We start from the raw sequence: 17,122 nt of genomic DNA on the forward strand, positions 1-17,122 counted from the left end.
AGAGAACATATACGGCTCGCATCGACCCCAAGAACCATAAAAATTACCGAGACGTCTCAGAACACTCAAATTGTATTCTTAGGAGAGCAGACGAGAGAAGTATCTCAAGCTGATGAATATCTTATAATATATATATTAAATATACTGGAAGGTCGAGCCCCAAATATACACAGTAAAGTAACAACTTACTGTAGTATAATATATGTAAATAAATGGACAGTAGACCTAGCGAAGCGGAAGGGGTACCATAGGCACAATTTGAGAACAGTCAATACCAGAGGTCACCGGGCGCCACAACCTCGTCCCTCCAAGTGTTCGAAATACTCGTCCTCCAAGTGTACTTCGTCTCTCCAAGTGTACGAAATATTTCCGGAGCCAAAGTTGATGTTTTCCAGGGGCAACTGCACCAATTCCAGCAGGACCTGCCGGGTTGTAGTGGATGTGTGAGCCTGCAGGCTGCTACCAGCAACAGCCTGGCGCATAGTAGAAAAACTCTGGGAATAATTGTTGTATTCGGAAGCGTTTTTTAGTATGATATCCTCCTCGTGCCTCCTGGATTTATGATAGCGAATAATACCCAAGACCAACTCCGTCTTCCATAACACAAACACAGCTCACTGTGGTGGGGGAATTGTGTGTGTTCCGATGACGTGAAGGGCAGAGGAGTTTACCTTTTAAACCCTCCCCCGAGTGTTGATCAGAGACGACCGCTCAAGTGTGTACCTTGTACCCCAGGGATGTTGCTCGAACCTTCTATTTGCCACTTCGTAACAATTGCGACTGTTTTGACTAGCCAGAAACATACCAACTCAAACAGCCCACTTGACCTATCGAAGCCGATAAATAGAGAACGTAAATATTACGATGTTTTCATCATTTTAGTAATTGTATTTTTGACGGATTGGTCGATTCCTTAAACAAAAGAAAGTCGACGTATTAGGTAAAGGGAAGGGTTGCCTCCGTTTTCTGTTGGACCACACAGGAGTCAGCCCGTCCTCCAAAAATGGGGAGGTAAATGTAACAGCCCCATAAGTGCAATTATGTACTATGTATGACAGTCAGGAAATGTACTTATTACACTTAGTATTAAAACGTACTGTCAGTTCGGAGGATGGGATGGAGCAGCTTGTGCTCCAGTCTGACTCCCGTTGTCAAGTCTCTCCGGAATGGTAAACTCAATTCAAAGATAAGATGGACATTGTATTTAGCCTATTGTGACGGCTCAAGATAAATACATTTACCATAGATCACAACGAACGTCAGCAACTGTATTGGATATTCAAAAGCCTAAAGCTTATTTTTTATTTGGCTTGAAAGTCAGTTTATTTCCTCTGGCGTACTTCTTTTGACAGCCCTGGCGAGGAGTTGTGGTGTACAGGACCCGGATTCATGAACCAGTTACGAACGCGTACATCTTTCCTCAATCTTTAACTGCTTTGGTTACATTTATTAAACAGTTTGCAAGCGTGAAAACTTCCCATTCAACTGTTGTTATTGTTATAAACAGCCTCCTGGTGCTTCGGAGCTCATTAACTCTTTAATAATTGTAAACAAAGCCGCCAAAGATTGAGAAAAGATGTACAGGTTCGTAAGTGCTTGCGTAACTGCTTCGTGAATCCGGGTCCAGGGCACTAGTTGTGTCGCATAACTTGGGGTCTTCACCAGCTGGGTTAGGTGCCCTCGGCTCTCTTCTCCAAGGGGTCCCCCCCTCTCTTCCTTGGTACTCACTAGGATCGACCTTCAGGGTGCTCTACAGGGGGGAGCTCCAAGGTCCCCTCAAGGCCCACCACCAGGGTCCACCTCCAGAGTCAACCTCCAGAGTCAACCTCCAGGGTCCACCTCCAGGGTCGACCTCCAGAGTCGACCTCCAGGGCCCACCACCAGGGGTCCACCTCCAGAGTCGACCTCCAGGGCCCACCACCAGGGTCCACCTCCAGAGTCAACCTCGAGGGTCGACCTCACTCCATAAAGCCTTCCGTCCTCCTACGAAGTAAAGATCCGTTAAACCAAGTTCCTTAAACAAGTTTAAATCTGTCCGCCTGTAAAATCCGCCATCTAGTCGCAGCAAAACTTTGAATTCTTGGAAGCCTCTTTCACCTGATTCAGCCCTCACTCGGCTGGCGGTAATTCAGGTGGAAGTCAAGAAAATGGTGAAACCTTTTTGGCAAGTCCTCTCAGCCTCCCGGGGACAGGAGAGGAATCCCTTGTACGTTACAGCAATTTTACTTCGCGACAGTAAACATTCATCTTTCTTACTACGCCAATAAAGCTCAGGTGAAATATTCTTTTGTCGCTCATCAAAGCAGGTTTTTTAAAGCAAGTTTATTATTTCTTGGAAATTAACTTCCAACTCTTCAAAGGATCCCATCAGAATTCTTTAGTTTTGACACTATGATGGAGGGTGACTACAGGACCCCCTCTCAGCCCCTAACACCCCCCTGCCCTGCTCCCCTCAGGGGCGTCAGTGTGTTCCCTTCCAGTAGAGAGCAACAATCATGTATTCCCAGATACCTGCGTATGCTGGGGTGAAATTCTTCGACAGTGCTCCTCTGGAGACTGTTAAATCTAAATAGTTTAGTCTGGGTTGCGACGACGCTTTATTATGCTCGTTTTCTTCTGTTCGTATTTGATGCTTGCTGCATATTTTATTTTCATTTTCATTTTTTGAACAAATTGTCTGTTCTTAGGGACATCAGCGGCGTGAACCGTGAGGAACACACTCGTGTTTCCGGCCACAACAGCCCTAATCCCAGATATTTTACCGTCCACAACAGCCCTAAACATATATATTACCGTCCACAACAGCCTTAAACAGATATATTACCGTCCTCAACAGCCTTAAACATGTATATTACCGTCCACAACAGCCTTAAACATATATATTACCGTCCACAACAGCCTTAAACAGATATATTACCGTCCACAACAGCCTTAAACATATATATTACCGTCCACAACAGCCTTAAACAGATATATTACCGTCCATAACAGCCTTAAACATATATATTACCGTCCACAACAGCCTTAAACAGATATATTACCGTCCACAACAGCCTTAAACATATATATTACCGTCCACAACAGCCTTAAACAGATATATTACCGTCCACAACAGCCTTAAACAGATATATTACCGTCCACAACAGCCTTAAACAGATATATTACCGTCCACAACAGCCTTAAACAGATATATTACCGTCCACAACAGCCTTAAACAGATATATTACCGTCCACAACAGCCTTAAACAGATATATTACCGTCCATAACAGCCTTAAACAGATATATTACCGTCCATAACAGCCCTAAGCATATATAAATTCCAGTCCAGAACCGGGCTCTGTCTTGAGCCCTAACTCCAGATGGTTTTAATTTGAAACCAAATTTCTTGAAGAAACTGATCTTCCTTAAGCTTTCTCACAGATCCTAACTGTGTAGAGGTTGGAGCCGTCTTGACCGGATACTCAGCATAGCCGGAGTCCCGTCTTCTGGGTTCCTCCTCTAGGGATTCGCCATCCACTTGAACTAGTCTGTACAACACCGGCCTCGCTTCTTGCAGGTCGGCGTTCGATCCCGAATATTTGCAAGTGGATGGAGCACCGTTCCTTCACTTCGACCTCTCTCTCTCTCTCTCTCTCTCTCTCTCTCTCTCTCTCTCTCTCTCTCTCTCTCTCTCTCTCTCTCTCTCTCTCTCTCTCTCTCTCTCTCTCTCTCTCTCTCTCTCTTGCAAGTGCAATGTAATGGCTTAGTTGAAGTCGTAGTTCCAGGCTTGATAATTACCATCTCTAATTGGGTCGTGTGCTATTCCAGAGGTCAACATTGTTCTGGTTGTCGGTGTCGTGCTCCCAGACGCCTGGGTTAGGGGAAAAAACATGTGATGTATTCTGGTCCACTATTGTATAAACAAGCCTCTAATGCATTTGGGAGCAACTTTCCTTATTGCTTACTCAAGAGACTTAACGTTTTGGCTGCTGCCTAACTTCGAACCAACTTGGGCAATATACATGGAACCTGCATTGGTGGGGACCTAAAAATCCCCTCTAATGCATTTTTATGTCTTTTTCTCCGTGGCTATGGATCGAGCCCCCGTTTCCAAGCAGATTCAAAGTATATATATATATATATATATATATATATATATATATATATATATATATATATATATATACATACATACATATATATATATATATATATATATATATATATATATATATATATATATATATATATATATATATATATATATATATATATATATATATATGTCGTACCTAGTAGCCAGAACGCACTTCTATGCCTACTATGCAAGGCCCGATTTGCCTAATAAGCCAAGTTTTCATTAATTGTTTTTCGACTACCTAACCTACCTAACCTAACCTAACTTTTTCGGCTACCTAACCTAACCTAACCTATAAAGATAGGTTAGGTTAGGTTAGGTAGGGTTGGTTAGGTTCGGTCATATATCTACGTTAATTTTAACTCCAATAAAAAAAATTGACCTCATACGTAATGAAATGGGTAGCTTTATCATTTCATAAGAAAAAAATTAGAGTAAATATATTAATTCATGAAAACTTGGCTTATTAGGCAAATCTTGCACTTTCCCACCAGGAGACTCAAACCCTAGCCAGCACAGAAGCCTCACAGCAACTGGCATAACAGGTACGCCTTTAACCCATTGCACCCAGTGCAGTGCTCAAGACGGGACAGCACAAGGGATTTGAAGAGTACAATCATTGTGATGGGATCCCTGGATTTCAAGGTTCTCGTAATCCATCCTATGATTTTTCTGACTGATGCTGTATTTGCTTAGTTATGCTCAATTAACCTTAACGTTAGGTAGTCAAACATTATTATCATCAGATTTTTTACACGTATTTTTCCTATTATGAGCAGATTATGAGTAGATTTGATTGTGTTGTACTCTGTTTTTTGTTTAAGGTCCTCATTTTTACCGTACCTGAGTACCTGGAATTTATCACTGTTAAACATCATGTTATTCTCTACTGCCCAGTCGAAAACTTTATTAATATCTGCTTGAAGTTTTTTAATGTCTTCAACAGGAGTAGTTTTCATGTTGATTTTTTCCCATCAGCAAAAAATGACAGAAAACTATGATTTGTATTTTTGTCTGCCACTGAAGATAAAACCTTTTCCTTCTCGACCGCACAAATTACCGTAAAGTGCAGTGTTTCAAAGCCGTGTCAAGTCCTGGAATGAAGTGTGTGATCAACATGTTGCTCGGTAGGTTTATCATCTTTTCCTCGTGGCTCCTGAGGCAGCAACTGTGATGTTTGTGTTGCGGCCAATATCTTGTGTTGATTTAGTAAGTCACTGAGTAAGTCTCAGCAGACGGTGAACACTCTTTCTCTCTCTCTCTCTCTCTCTCTCTCTCTCTCTCTCTCTCTCTCTCTCTCTCTCTCTCTCTCTCTCTCTCTCTCTCTCTCTCTCTCTCTCTCTCTCTCTCTCTCTCACTCTCTCTCTCTCTCTCTCTCTCTCTCTCTCTCTCTCTCTCTCTCTCTCTCTCTCTCTCGACCTCATCTTAAGGATTCCAGATGCTCTTTACAGGGGTCCAGAGTTTGTGGAATTTAAAGGTTTGTTGTTTCTTGGGGATATGTTTGTGAGTACTAGGTTGCTGCTTCTTGCTGGGTTGTTCTGCTTCTACATGAGCTGTTATGATCCTACATGAGCTGTTATGATCCTACATGAGCTGTTATGATCCTACATGAGCTGTTATGATCCTACATGAGCTGTTATGATCCTACATGAGCTGTTATGATCCTACATGAGCTGTTATGATCCTACATGAGCTGTTATGATCCTACATGAGCTGTTATGATCCTACATGAGCTGTTATGATCCTACATGAGCTGTTATGATCCTACATGAGCTGTTATGATCCTACATGACCTGTTATGATCCTACATGAGCTGTTATGATCCTACATGACCTGTTATGATCCTACATGAGCTGTTATGATCCTACATGAACTGATATGATCCTACATGAACTGATATGATCCTACATGACCTGATATGATCCTACATGACCTGTTATGATCCTACATGAGCTGTTATGATCCTACATGAGCTGTTATGATCCTACATGAGCTGTTATGATCCTACATAAGCTGTTAAGATCCTACATGAGCTGTTATGATCCTACATGAGCTGTTAAGATCCTACATGAGCTGTTATGATCCTACATGAGCTGTTATGATCCTACATGAGCTGTTATGATCCTACATGAGCTGTTAAGATCCTACATGAGCTGTTATGATCCTACATGAGCTGTTATGATCCTACATGAGCTGTTAAGATCCTACATGACCTGTTATAATCCTACATGACCTGTTATGATCCTACATGAGCTGTTATGATCCTACATGACCTGATATGATCCTACATGAACTGATATGATCCTACATGACCTGATATGATCCTACATGACCTGATATGATCCTACATGACCTGTCATGATCCTACATGAGCTGTTCCGCTTCTACTTGAGCTGTTACTTTTTCTGCAAAAGTTTCAGTAGGTTGTCTGTCCGCAGATGTAATGGGTAGCGGTTGTAGCCAGGTGAGCCATCTTGCTACTTGAAGGCCTGGTCGAGGCACCCTCAGCGCCTCGATCGCTATTGAAAGTGAAATCAGCGAGATCGACTTCCCGGGCTCCAGCGGCCACGAGGCGGTCCGCCCGCTGCCCTTGTCCTCCTCGGCTTGTCCTGTCTTTGATCTCTTTCTCAAACTGAGGTAATTGTCCAGGCAGCTTGAGAGAGCGACAAAGGGAAGCCACGGAAGCTCCGTCCCCCCAGTCACCGGGACACGGCCAAACCAGGACCAGCAAATCATCAATCGTTTCTGGAACAACTTCTGGAACGTGTGTGTGCATCTTTCAGCGATCTTGGCGTGTTTTGTTTACATTTGTTAAGCAGTTTTGTGAGCTCCGAAGCACTGAGAGGTTGTTTATAACAATGATAACTTTAGCTTGTGAAGTTTCGAGGCTCATGAACTGTTTAATAAATGTAGAGATAGCCGCCGTGGTTATTGAAAGATGTAGAGGTTTCGTAAATGGTTGATGAATCCTGGTCGTGATGTAAAGACGGACTGAGAGAACCCAAACATGAGTTCGGAGTCTGGTTATACTCTCCCGGGAGGGTATAACAAGGCCATTCAAGCAGGCTCAACGGAATATGATCGACATATGAACATATGACATGAATATGAACATACAAATATGATCAGCCAGAGCCATGCCAAAACGTTCTCCCGCAAGGGACTATATGTTGGCGGTCAATACTCGGTGGGTATTGATTCGACGGCTGCAATAGAGCAACGAAGTTGCCACAAAAGAAGCAAGCAATGTCTTTGATGTTGCAGAGTTTGACTCGATCAAAGCTGAACTTTCATGTAAATAAAGAAGCCTGAAATGCAATGAAAGACTGTACTTTATTTAGCTATTTTAATTAAGTAAATCGTTATGTGAAGGGTGTGTTGTAGTGAGCCTGGACGAGGACTCGCGCTCTCCATTACACGTATCTCCCCGAACACACCTCGTAATGTCTCCTAAATGCTAAATATACACCAATAATTCTCACCGAACAAATGTGGACCTTCAAAACCTAGAACCCAAAAAATAGAATCCATTGGTGTTAAGTGCTCTAAAAGGTATTATGTCAACCCACAATTACGTATAAACATTAATGTTTTCTTCAAATGTTGTGTATGTATATAAAATGTATACAGTATTAAGGCAGAGCTCCTGTCTTTCGATTCGATGGTGCAAGTGAGTGTAATACATATATTTATGCGTAAGTATCCACATAGCAAGAAACGAAATGAAAATTTCGAACGTTTTCGTGTTTGAACACATTATCAAGGAATACAGACAGAGAAGGCATGAGTGTGTGATAATATACTCCACTATACATGAGTAGATTACCTGCTTGATACCTGCTTGATGGGGTTCTGGGAGTTCTTCTACTCCCCAAGCCCGGCCCGAGGCCAGGCTCGACTTGTGAGAGATCCTTGTGAGAGAGAGAGAGATTAACCTCCATAAACAAAATATCGAATAATGGACGATTTTTTTTGAAGGGGGGGTAGAGATATTCCTGCGCGGGCCCTAAGCCTCTGGCTGGCCCACTAAGTGTTGCTCGTTTCGCGTTTCTGTCTTACTTAGGCGGTGTATGAGTATTTATGACTCGTATGATCGCTTCAGTAAGATTATGTCCCATGTGTTTAACAACTTCTTCTGCACTGTTGAATCTAAGTTGAAATATTATTGGGTTTGTAACTGTGCACTGTGTTAGATAATGTTCCAGTAATGTGTCGGGCATTTCTCCACAGTGCTGACATTTCCTCTCATTTTCTGGAACTTTCAAGACTATTTCCCATGCACATGGGTATCCTAGCCTGATGCGATGTAAGTGTTCTTCTGTTGTTCTACTTCTCCCTTTCATCCAAATAAGTGGTTCGTAATTGGTTGAATTATTGGACCAACCCGCAGATCCTGATGTTGCAACTGCTGTGTTGTGGTCACTGTACCTCTGCGTTGCTCTATTTCTACTTATTTGCTTAATCTGTGCTAGATTTTGTGGTTTGTAAATGTCAACATTTATTTTACTAGTTGCAAGTTTTGCAGCTTCATCTACATTGTCATTCCCTAGTATTCCTACATGAATTGGCACCCAGTTGATAAGTATCATACGACGCTGACTTGTGAGTGTTGACATTAATGTCATGACATTTATGGTCAGGTGGATGTTGTCACGTATGTGTTCTTGTATAAAGGAAGATACGATTGAGTGGGAATGAGCTAGTTTTCCCTAATTCTTGGAATAGACTGAAAATACAATTATTCATTACATAATTGTAGACCTATCACCTATCTTACCAATTGTAAGACTGTCGAATCTAAATAATCCTGGACTCACATCAAGATCCCATTTCACAACTTTTTATAAATGTAGATTCAATATTATTTCTTTCAGTAACAGATTTACACTCATTTTAATTATACAATTTCATGAGTGAACAATTAATGAATTGTAACTCTTGACCTGTCCTTATAGTACATATATGTTTTTTTATTCTCTGGTCAAAATGTTTACCTATTTAGAAATTATTACAATCTTTACAAGGAATTTTAAATACACATCCATTGTAACTACCTGGGGAGTGATGACAGGTAAAAAATGAGTGTTTTTGTTATTTTTATATTATAAAAATTATATATTAACGCAGGCAAACGGATAATCTGCAACAATGTAGTTATAAGTTATGTTAGTAACAAGGATGCCCTGAACCCCCCCCCCCCCGTACACAGTTAGTGGCGTAGTTAGCGAGCAGACAAGGACGGCCACTCAGCCACAGAGGCGCTTTCTTACAGGTGTAAAGTGTACATAGAGAGAGAGAGAAAAAAAGACCGTATTTCCGAAAATGGTCCACGTTTTGAATGGTCGGTAAGCTGTTCAGATGGCATTCATACGACCCTGTGCCGTGCTTCATAGGCCTTAAGGCCAACACGGTTTTAAGGCCAACACGACCTTAAGGCCAACACAACTTTAAGGCCAACACTAAAAAAATCATACACTCAACTTCGTGATATTTCCTTATAAGAACTCCTTAAATTTCCTTAAAAGAACTCCTTAAATTTCCGTAAAAGAACTCCTTAAATTTCCTTAAAAGAACTTAAATTTCCTTAAAAGAACTCCTTAAATTTTCTTAAAAGAACTCCTTAAATTTCCTTAAAAGAACTTAAATTTCCTTAAAAGAACTCCTTAAATTTCCTTAAAAGAACTCCTTAAATTTCCTTAAAAGAACTCCTTAAATTTCCGTAAAAGAACTCCTTAAATTTCCGTAAAAGAACTCCTTAAATTTCCCTAAAAGAACCCAAAGCTGCGGCAAGCCTCCCCAAATTACGCAACAATAAACGTAACATATTTACCCACTATAAAGTTGATGCTGAATGTAGAACGTCCTCAAAAAAATATCATAATTTTGGCCGGAAATATTACGAAATGGGAACAAAATTGTCGGTGTATGACGCCCATAAACCGAGGAAGATAAGACAGTCACGAGGCAGTCACATTGTCGAGTTTTTATTGCAATCACCCACCGCCGACTTCTGGGGGTAACTTCGTTGTATAACGAGTTTGTTTTCCAGTTAGCATTGTGGTTTTCGACGCTCTACGTTAAACGCCAGCATCGTAATAGGCGAATATGTTATGTTTGTTCAATTGGGTTCGTTTGTTGGGTAAGTTAGGGGGGGGGAGGTTTTGGGTAAGTCTACGGGAGCCTCCTGCCCGTTTTCATTGTTTCCACAAGGACACTAATGCCTTTCCGACATTCTCTACACGCACGCACGCACGCACGCGCGCGCAAACACACATACACACACACACACACACACTCCGACAGTTGAGAGGCGGGACCAAAGAGCCAAAGCTCAACCCCCTGCAAGCACAATTAGGTGAGTGAGTGAGTACACACACACACACACACACACACACACACACACACACACACACACACACACACACACACACACACACACAGATGACTCAAATGTGCCATAGTGATGCTAACAAGTTTTCTTTTAGCATGAAGGTAATGAGTAAATGGAATGACCTAATGGAGCAGATTGTACAGGCTAACTCCATTCATAACTTTAAAAGTAGGTATGACAGGGAAATAGGCCAGGAGTCATTACATTAGTCAACCAACGGGTAGAAAACCGAGGGCCAAGAGCTAGAGTTCGATCCTGCAAGCACAAATAAAGTACAAACACACAGGTGAGTACACACAAATGCCACTTTAATTCAAGGCAGGATTTTGTTCCACTACAGATATATGACCTTTTTATTTTACAATGGTACCCACCATTGATACCTTTGCTTCCGTCCTCCATGGGGCAGGATTAGAGCTGTGCTACATCATACATGTTGTAGTGGGTGTATTGACCACTCCACCACACAAACCAAGATGAATTTACGCTCAAGTGATAATTACATCACATTATATATTACGTAATAGTTGCAGTATATATATAGGACTTAGGTTGAGGTGTAGTATATCATCAAGGGTTTCTGTTGTTGTTGTTGTTGTTAAAGATTCGCTACCTAGAACGAAAAGTTCCAAGTAGCACGGGCTATGGTGAGCCCCGTAGTGGTCTAGTGTTTCTGTGTTATCATAACATTTAAAGAGTTCAAGGTGTTAAGGTCAACACTGATCTGATAATCTATAAAATTCTGTTCCCAGGAACTTTACACACTCCCTGCAAGTCGCTCCAGGCAACAATACGAGAGTGTTTTAAAAGGTCCAGTCTACAAAATTGCGTGAGACTAGCCCCAAGCGTCTGGCCTCGAACCTTGGACTGACAGACATTCTATTTTATAGATATAGATAGATATTTATTTTGCTGTAAGTTTAGTTTACTGGTTTTTCTATGCACTCTGTCATCCTATATTTACGTGGCGCTGTTGGTGATGTGGTGGACATTCGGTTTGTCAAGTTAAACACCATTGCAAGGGGTCAGTAAGTGGATGGGTGACCGTGCGGGCAGCCTCATTGTTGGTTAGAAATGACCTGATAAGCTAAAGAAACTTTCCGTCCCCGAAAATGGTAGACTTATACTAATATATATATATATATATATATATATATATATATATATATATATATATATATATATATATATATATATATATATATATATGTGTGTGTGTATATCACAAAAATAAACACGTGATTAAGAATGTGACAATGTCAGACCACGGAGGAAAAATGAAACAGGAAATTTCCTTAAGTACTTTCGTATATTAAATACATCTTCAGAAGGTCATTTTACAGATCGAGTGATGGGTATAAATAGGCAGGAGAGAGTGGTGAAGTAAGGTGAGGTACAATACTTGGACAACGCAGAAGGCCCATTGGCCCATCAGATGCACCCAATTGGCCCATCCGATGTAGCCCAATGGCCCATCTGATACTAATATATATATATATATATATATATATATATATATGACAATGTCAGACCACGGAGGAAAAATGAAACAGGAAATTTCCTTAATTTATATTTTTATAAAATACCATTTATAAAAATACCTTGTAAGGAATGTAATAAGTTCTATGTCGGGCAAACATCTAAAGATTTAAAATGTAGAATATCGCAACATAAATACTCTGTAAGACATGGCCAATTGTCTAATGCTCTGTTTGTGCATTTGTCAGAAAAAGCTCACGAAATTGATTGGGAGAGTGCTTCTTCAATAACAAATTGTAAAAGCACCTATAACAGAAACATAATTGAATCTGCTTTGATACAGATCACCAAAGAAAGTAATTTGAATATTAGCAGTGGTCTATATAACTTAGATCCATTTCTAATAGATCAGCTAAAGGGCGATTTAAGTAGGATCATTGAAAAACATTTGTCTCACTAATTTATTGTATATATTTACCTCTTTATGTTATAATTACCTATGTATTATGCTTGTATGTCTGCTGTATCAGATGGGCCATTGGGCTACATCGGATGGGCCAATTGGGTGCATCTGATGGGCCAATGGGCCGTCTGCGTTGTCCAAGTATTGTACCTCACCTTACTTCACCACTCTCTCCTGCCTATTTATACCCATCACTCGATCTGTAAAATGACCTTCTGAAGATGTATTTAATATACGAAAGTACTTAAGGAAATTTCCTGTTTCATTTTTCCTCCGTGGTCTGACATTGTCACATTCTTAATCACGTGTTTATTTTTGTGATATACACACACACACACACATATATATATATATATATATATATATATATATATATATATATATATATATATATATATATATATATATATAAACAATTTGGGTCTTTCTACTCGAATTGGGGGATTCATGCCCGCTATATTTTATGTACATTATCTCCGTTTTCTATGCAAATTACTCCGCTCCTAAAATTCGCCATTTTTTGTTTTTGTTTACGGGAGCAACAATAACGAATTATTTTTTCCGTCAAATTCAGAAATGCCGTCGAGCACGAGCACGAATTTCCCTTTTAAATCATCGTCAGTTGACGAGCAGCGGACATTAGTGTAAATAACGGTGGGGGGGGGGGAGGGAGAGGCAGGAGGAGGGGGGACTTGCCTTGTTTTCTTTGATTTAATATGTGCTCTGAAATGGCTAGATAAAATGTGGTTTTAGTTTACTAAGGTGTGAACACACGTGTGTATGTGTGTGTGTGTGTGTGTGTGTATGTGTGTGTGTGTGTGTACTCACCTAATTGTGCTTGCGGGGGTTGAGCTTTGGCTCTTTGGTCACTGTGTGTGTGTGTGTGTGTGTGTGTGTGTGTGTGTGTGTGTGTGTGTGTGTGTGTGTGTGTGTGTGTGTGTGTGTGTGTGTGTGTGTGTACTCACTTATTTGTGTCTGCAGGATCGAGCATTGACTCTTGGATCCCGCCTTTCGAGTCATTGGTTGTTTACAGCAATGACTCCGGTTTTCCCTATCATACCTAGTTATAAAATTATGAATAGAATTTGCTTCAACCACCTGCTCCTTAAGTGCATTCCATTTTTCCACTACTCTCACGCTAAAGGAAACTTCCTAACATCTCTGTGACTCATCGGAGTTTCCAGCTTCCACCCATGTTCCTTTGTTCTGTTACTATTCCGTGTGAACATTTCGTCTATATCCACTCTGTCAATTCCCCTAAATACTTTATCCGTTTCTATCATGTCCCCTCTCTCCCTTCTTTTTTTTAGTGTCGTATGGCTCAGTTCCTTCAGGCGCTCTTCATACCACATCCCTCGTAACGCTGGGACGAATCTCGTTGCAAACTTCTGAACCTTTTCCAGTTTCCTTATGTGTTTCTTCAGGTGGGGACTCCATGATGGGGCAGCATACTCTAAGACTGGCCTCATGTAGGCAGTGTAAAGCGCGCTAAATGTCTCCTTACTTAGGTTTCTGAATGATGTTCTAACTTTTGCCAGTGTAGAGGCTGGCAAAAGGTGTGTGCTGTCGATATCCTATTTATATGTGCCTCAGGAGTTAGATTAGGTGTCACGTCCACGCCCATGTCTCTTTCTCGCGTCGTCACAGGTAGGCAGTTCCCTTTCCTTGTGTACTGTCCCCTTGGTCTCCTATCTCCTAGTCCCATTTCCATAACTTTATATTTGCTCGTGTTGAACTCCAGTAGCCATTTCTCTGACCATCTCTGCAACCTGTTCAAGTCCTCTTGGAGGATCCTACAATCCTCATCTGTCACAACTCTTCTCATCAACTTTGCGTCATCCGCAAACATCGACATGTAGGACTCTACTCCTGTAAACATGTCGTTAACGTATATTAGAAATAGAATTGGTCCCAGCACCGATCCTTGCGGTACTCCACTCGTTACTGTTCGCCAGTCCGAATTTTTGCCCCTTACTGTAACTCTCTGGCTCCTTCTTGTTGGGTAGTTCCTTATCCATGCTAGGACCTTTCCCCTCACTCCCGTTTGCCTCTCAAGTTTGAATAGCAGTCTCATGTTCGGTACTGTATCAAAGGCTTTTTGGCAGTCTGCCCAACCTTCTCTGTCCTGCCATTTCCTCTTTATTTTATCATAGAATTACAAAAGGTTTGTTAAGCAAGATTTCCCTTTCCAGAACCCATGTTGATGTTTGTTTACAAACCTAATGTTCTCCAGGTGTGCAACCAGTCGTAGCCTAATTATTCTTTCAAGTATTTTACAGGGGATGCTTGTCAGTGATACAGGTCTATAGTTTGTGTGTGTGTGTGTGTGTGTGTGTGTGTGTGTGTGCGTGCATGTGAACGTGTGTGCTTACTTTTTTGAGGCCACCTTTTTGAGCTTGAATAGTTGAGTTTCAGCCCCTAAGCTCAAGTTTTCCAGTTATATGCCGTTTCTTGCAATGGCTAATAACCCTCTCACTTCATTCCATTTTCTTTGACATTGAAGGACATTACGTGAGTATGTCTCGCGGTCTGTGTCGCCAGCTCCTAAACATTCCCATTCTTTCTATTATTTCCCGTGTTCAGCTTTTTCTACTCTGATAATCACCCTTAGGATTTTGTATGTCTCAATCATTTCTCTTCGCTTTTCTAGATGTGGCCAGATACAGTCTTAAGTTTCTTTGTAATTCCTTTCTCTTAGCTCTGGGACCAGTCTTGTAGCAACACATTTGTTCCTTCTAAAGTTTTGTTTTCTAATTTTCCAGGTGAGAACTCCACGCTGCATATTCTTATTTTGGTATCATGTAGGTAGTTTAGGGCGCCCCTGGACGCTTCCAGGTTCCTCACCTGATCGCCAGTTTCTCGCATGCCGCTGACGTCACCCAGTTTACATGTACCTCAGGTGAAAGGTTCGGTATCGTGTCCCCTTTCTCCACTTTATTCTTTATTTCATCCCACTTCTCATGTACGTGTTCTCGCTAATTTCTTCTCTTCCACCTCTGTTTTTCACCTCTCTTCGTTATCCGGCTCCCCCTTTCTCCTCTTTCACTTCTTATTCTGAAAATAGTTTGTATAATTCCAACATTTCTTCTCCAGTTCCTCTTCTTTTTCCTCCTCCTCCTTTTCCATCCTCCTCGTGTTCCTACACGTCATCTTCTTCTATTCTCCTCATCCCTCCTTCATTCTCCACCACTCCTTCCTTCACCAACTCCATGTTCACTACTCCCTCTCCTCATTCTCCCTTCAGTCTCTCATTCTTCCCTTCCGTCCCGGCCCTCATCAACGTCACCATCATGGTAACAAAGGGGTCGCTTCCCTCACCCCAGCACCCCCTTACCTCACTAACACCCCCTCCTTCCCCTTGCCCCAGCACCCCCTTGCCTCTCCCTCTCGCAAGGAGGAAGGACAAATTTTACTGGTTTATCAGCCATAAGGTATTTTATGGACCTCTTTACCAGAAATTGCGTTACCTCTGGAGCCGTTACTTGGGACCACTACCTCGTCTGTGACGTTACCTGCTAGAGTTACTTGAAGGGTGCTTGGAGGGGGCGTTACCTGGGAGGGGTGCAGGGAGGGGGGGGGCGTTATTTAAGAGGAACAGCAGTTCCTTGAAGATGGAACGTTGACACGTCGCCTTAAAATGCACTTTGTACCGCGTTTAAAGAATGCAGGAAGCCAGCATCTAAGATCCCCAGTGGTGTTACCACAGACAGACCACCCGCACTGTCTCCCAACATTACTGTCAGCCACCATAACCAACGGGATAGACAGCCAACCTAACCAACTAGCCTGACACCCTCGCCAACAGCTGGCCTAACCTCCCAACCCCTCACCCTAAATTATTACATATTATATATAAAATGTAATATTTAATCCTTCGTGTCTTTCACCTTTACCTCACTAATCTCGCCTAACCCCACCCAGCCTCGCCTCACCCAGCCTCGCCTCACCCAGCCTCACCCCACCCAGCCCCAACCGACTCTCCCCTATATAATCCTTAACTCTCTGTATCTCTGGCAGATTGGGTAAAGCCCTAGCAAGTCCGGCGTTAGCTTCGTTTAAGGTTTCATTTTACCTTTTTTTCATTTAAATTGTAATATACCTCGCAGGTAGCATTGTACACCTGTACACAACGCTGTACGGTGGTGTAATGCAGGTATACAGATAGACAGGCGGGTATACAGATAGACAGGCAAGTATACTGATAGAGAGGCAAGTATACTGATAGACAGGCAAGTATACTGATAGACAGGAAAGTATACTGATAGACAGGCAAGTATACAGATAAACAACCAAGCGCTGGGTAATTACCCAACCCGTCCTCTTAAAATAACGACGCTTTTCGCTCGTATGCGCGCGCTATGGCCAAAAATGGACGTAATTTGAAATGAAATCGGCTCACAAAAGTGAGGTACTGTCCCGTTTTCTGTTTGAGCCCTCCGGCTTACTCGGTTAGGTTAGGAGAGGAAACATTCAGTCAACGTTTTTCATGACGTTTTGAAACGTTAGGAGAATATCCTGTCCGCCTAACCTACCACAGCACCCTTAACTTGCTGTTGTGGAAAAAAAAATCCCAAATTTATTTTCAATTTGCGTTCATTTTCGGCCATACGGCTAAATTCAGACGTAATGTGTAAGAGGAGAGGTTGGGACGGCATCAGCTCACCTGCTGAT

Source organism: Procambarus clarkii, chromosome 32 (assembly GCF_040958095.1).
Source record: "Procambarus clarkii isolate CNS0578487 chromosome 32, FALCON_Pclarkii_2.0, whole genome shotgun sequence".
NCBI classification, from domain to species: Eukaryota; Metazoa; Arthropoda; class Malacostraca; order Decapoda; family Cambaridae; genus Procambarus; species Procambarus clarkii.